The following is a 4,707-nucleotide window of genomic DNA, read 5'->3' on the forward strand; positions in this document are numbered from 1 at the left end:
AGCTGGCGCCGGGCACCGCCCGCGCGTGCCAGCGCCTTTCCCGAGCGGAACAGGCGGCCGAGAGTCGTCTTAGGCCGCAGGGGCTGGGGCTCGGGCCTGGGCAGGAGGCTCCACGGGGAGTCATGTGGCCTCCTTGGCCTTAGCAGGGATTCCTGGTTCGGTGGTCATTCATTCGCCAAATGGGTGGTGCATTCAGGAAACTAGTTCGGATCTCGTCATTGGATTTGAGGTCTGCAGCCCTGGTGATTTGTCCAAGGTCACACAGCTGGGAAGATACCAAATGTCAATTTTCTCATCTGTAGAATGGGAGCAGTTATACCTTTCCTTCGTTGGGTTTTCAGGGAGAATAAAATGAGTAGATTAACACGAGGCCTTCAGAACAGTGCCTGGAGGGAGAAAGCCTCGGTAAAAACTGTGACACTTACCCTTGAGGCTTTTGGGGAGGATCAGGCCCATCCCCCACAGACCATTTTGCTCCACGTGGTGTTCTGGAGAGGGTTCAATAAAGATAGCTCCTGTTATTTGAATCATTATTATTGCCCTATTATTAGCAAGCATTTGTATATCAGATATTGAGTAACCGTCAGGATAATTTATGAAAAATCTTGTAAGTTCACAATTAACAAGGTCAGGCTGGAGCAATAAGTTTGCATGTGCAGACCTTGAATGCAACGAACCATCCGGGCTTAGCCTAACCCCATCCCATTGACGGACCTCCCTTCTCCAGAGGTGATAGGGAAAAGGGCTCCTCCTTTGCCTAATACGAGTTTTATGCTCTTGGCAAGGCCAGGGCCGACTACCCAGGGCCTGCCTTTTTTCTCTCCACCCCAGTTCTGGACTGACTGAGCTCCTAGAGGGTCAGATTTAGGCTCTATGGCAGCTTTGTCTTCAGTGCGTGGGGTGTTGACACCTGGCACACAGTGGGCACTTGAGAAAGGTCTATGGGGGTAAATGCACTCTTTGTATCTGAGAGTTGACACACCCTCATTGGCAGAGAGTTACTTTTACGATTTCAGCATGTGGCACATAGTAGGAAGTCATTAGGTATTTGTGGAATTATTGAGTGGACATTTGTAGGAACTATGGGCCCAGACCATAGTTCCTTGATCCTGGACATCCTTTGAGGGACACAGACATCTCACTCACTTCCAGAAAATAGCCTTGCCTAGCAGAGAGTCACAGGTATTTAAAGAACTGCAACTGTATGTACAGCACTAGAGCGACAAGAGGCAAAAACTGTTTTCTTATTTGGAATAACTGTTTTAAATGTATTATCTTCATTCTGTAACTTTCCAAGTCCTGTGGGAAACTTGTTGAACTGGTGTTTCTGGAGTTAAAGGGAGGGTGACATGGGTGAAAGGGATTCTACCAAAGGCCTTAGACCTGGTACCCTTTCCCTCTCTGATTGTGGGTGGGTCAGTGACTTGTGTTGGAGTTATCCTGAATAAGGTGCCTGGCCCTGGGGATGGAACAGCTCACAATTGATTACTTAGTTTTATTTCCACTATTCTAGAATGGGGCTGTTGGCAGGGGTTATTTGTAGCACAGAAACCTGGGGCTTAGGGGGACCATACAGTGAGGAGGTACCTGTGTGCTTCCAGCCCTGCTGGACACGAGGCAGATGTGGACAACAAATTCCAAGCTGGTGGTGATCGGAGGCATTCACCCCCCAGTGTAACCAGTAAGGTGCTCCTGAGGCACTGAAGTCAACTGTCGTTGAATTTCCTATCTTTGGTTGTAGTGACTGGGAGAGATACATATGTGGCCGAGAGCCAGCCCAAGCCTGGAAGCAGCCCTTGAGGGTGCTCATGGAGTCTGTAGTCTGTGGTTTTGGGCTTCCCACAGACTCCTCTGACAGCCACCAAGAAAAGGTGACCAGTGGGATCCTCAGCTGGGCTTGGGCACATTCCTCCATTTTACTGCTTGCTCACAGGGGGATGGCGTGCGAGGGAATCTGAACTTGATCCAGAACTGTGTTGGGAAGAGACCTGAACAGTTTGGCTCACAACACAAGTCTGACGTGAACCATAGGTCTAGTACAGGTCAAGTCACTTTTTTTGTGCCTCAGTTTCTCTACTATAAAAGTGCGATTGTCATCACAGTTGTTTATCGAAGGCCTGCTCAGCACCCTCCTGGGGGCTTGATTATGTACTGTGGCATCGAGTCCACCACTCTCCAAGCCCTGGGAGAGAGGTACTGTTGTTTCCATTTCACAGTCAGGAATCTTCAGCAGAAAGGTGAGGTAACCACTCCAGGGTCATAAAGCTCAGCAGGAGTGGAGTTGAGATTCAAGGCCTGGTCTAGCTAGTTACATTGCTTCTGCTGTCACTGTAGTTGCCACTCCATGAGGCCATTGTGAGGAGCTAATGGATGTGAGTGTCTTTGGAAAAGTAGAGATTGCTGTTCACATGGGAGATGTTATTCTTTCACACTGATCAGAGCAAGCTTGTGCATGGCTGAGTGTAGGGCAGCTGGCAGTGGACAGTGGTCAGGGGAGCCGCCCCTGTCTGTTGCAAGGACAGTGATGCTGAGTATCTATTAGTAGGGTTGGGTTTCCCTGGGATGGAGTGGGAGGCATTCCTCCCAGACCTGGCCAGACACTGTTCAGTTAAACAATACCACATTATGGATGGGGAGAATTCTGGACCCTGCAGTTCAGGGTGACATTTTGGCAATATGCTCAGTAGCCATTATAAGAAATAAACAAAATGAAAACCTGTAATAAAATACCAGCTGTATTTCTTGCATGCTTACTGTGTACCAGCCACTGTACTAAGTGCTTCATATTAACAAACTAATTTAGTCCTCCAAATGATGCTGAGCCAGGAGCTCTTTCCCCTTATTAGAGCTGAAGAAAAATGAGGTGCAGAGAGGTTGTGACTTGCCCAAGGTCACACATCTTGCTTGAAAGTGGTGGAGTGGGATGGGAACTCAGGTCCACTTAACTCCTGAGCCTACCTGCCCAAGCATTGTCTGTGTTAACCCCAATGAGTCAAGCCAGGCAGTGAGGCTCCAGAGAACCTGAGATGCCTAAGAGCAGGCAGGTGTCTTGGGTGTGCCTTGGACCCAGGTTCTTGTGTGCTGGCTGCCACTCTCTTCTTGATGAGTGGGTGGGTAGGCTGCCCCTAAGTCTCTTGGAAGGCTGTGCTGGTGGTGAGACATTTGTGGAATGTCCCCCTGTGAGACATTTGTGGAAGAGAGGAGGGGAGGGCACCTGCATTGGGAACACAGACCTGCTACCAGTGTACAGGGCTGTGGGCTTTGCAGGCATCCTGGAGACCGACCTAGGGACTGTTCTATTCCCCTGAGCTGCCTCTTCCTGGTGAAAAAGAGCATGTATATGTGTTTGGGGGTGGGGGTGGGGTCCTGCTTCTGTTTGCCCCCACATACTGGCTTTCAGAGCTGGGCTTGGCTGCTGCTGGGGAATTGCTTTTCCTGGTCCCCAGGGTTAGGGGGAGGTGCTTTTGCTCTAATCCCTGTCTGGTCTGATGCCCCTACCATAGGTTGGCCCAGTTTTGCCCTGGCAAACCACCTGGAATGGTACTGGAGAAACAGTGGAGCCAAAGGCTTTTCCACAGTTCTCTCTTCCTGAGGGGCATCCGGGGATGATTGCTGTGTTTGTCAGGGTCCTTGCAGGAATCAGGTGCACACTTAAATGTGGTAATCTAAGAGTGTTTAATGAAGGAATCATTTGAAAAGATGTGGGCAAGTTGTAGGGTACTCAACAAGGGTTGTGGCCTTGGGCCTTACAGTGTAATAGATTATGGTTACTACTGAGAGCACTAACCCTATGCCAGACACTCCTAAGTGTTCTACCTGTGTCATTACTCATTCCTTGCAACAACTTTCTTAGAAAGGCACTATTGTTAGCTCCATTTATAGATGAGCAAAATGAGGTGCTGAGAGAAGCGGCTTGTACAAAATCACACAGCTGGTAAGGGCTAGAGCCAGGGCTAGAAAATCTGAGACTCATAGCTAGTAGTTGCTGTGCCCTGCTGCCTGGGCACCTGGATGGGCTGGGAAATGCCACGGCAGGGTGGCTCCTGGTCTTCAGGTCCTAGTTCTGCCACACCCTTGCCCTTGAAAGTGATGTCTTGACCTGCTGGGGTGTTTCCTGTGTTCAAGAAACTTTTCCTCCCAGCTATTCCTGGCTGATCTCTGGCTACCTATGGCCACCCCATTCCCTGTGTCAACAGTGGTTGTTGGCTCTCTTGGGATGCCAAGTGTCCTCTCCTGAGGGAGCCTCCCCAGAGAAAAGAGCGTATGTCAAGGTGGAGGTTCAGATGGGTGCTTGGTGCAGGGATTAAGCCCACTCCTGTTAGATAGCAAAAGGCTGAGAGGCAGGGCAGGAGGAGTCCTGCCTCCTCTGGGAGGCTTTTGAACAAGTGATTCTCATGCACATTTTCCAGGTGATTCTCATGCAAATTGAAACTAGGGAGCTCTGCCCTACTCCTGCTTTCTGGGCAGGGTGGCCAAACCTCCAGGGTCACCCGGGAGTGGGATGTGCTCCCACAGGCCTTGCCTGATAACCCTGCCATCTCAGCATAGTTTTTATCCATTCTTGGAACCAGTATAGACACTCTCTAGATAGCTTTTCCTTTTCACATCTCTACCGCAAGAGCCTGTTGGAATGTGACTTGTTGACGCCACATGGCTCCATGTCAGACACAGTGGCTGGCTTTTAAAATTTTCTGTCCTCAACTTAAA

Source organism: Galeopterus variegatus, unplaced genomic scaffold, assembly GCF_000696425.1.
Source record: "Galeopterus variegatus unplaced genomic scaffold, G_variegatus-3.0.2 Scaffold1136, whole genome shotgun sequence".
Taxonomy (NCBI): domain Eukaryota; kingdom Metazoa; phylum Chordata; class Mammalia; order Dermoptera; family Cynocephalidae; genus Galeopterus; species Galeopterus variegatus.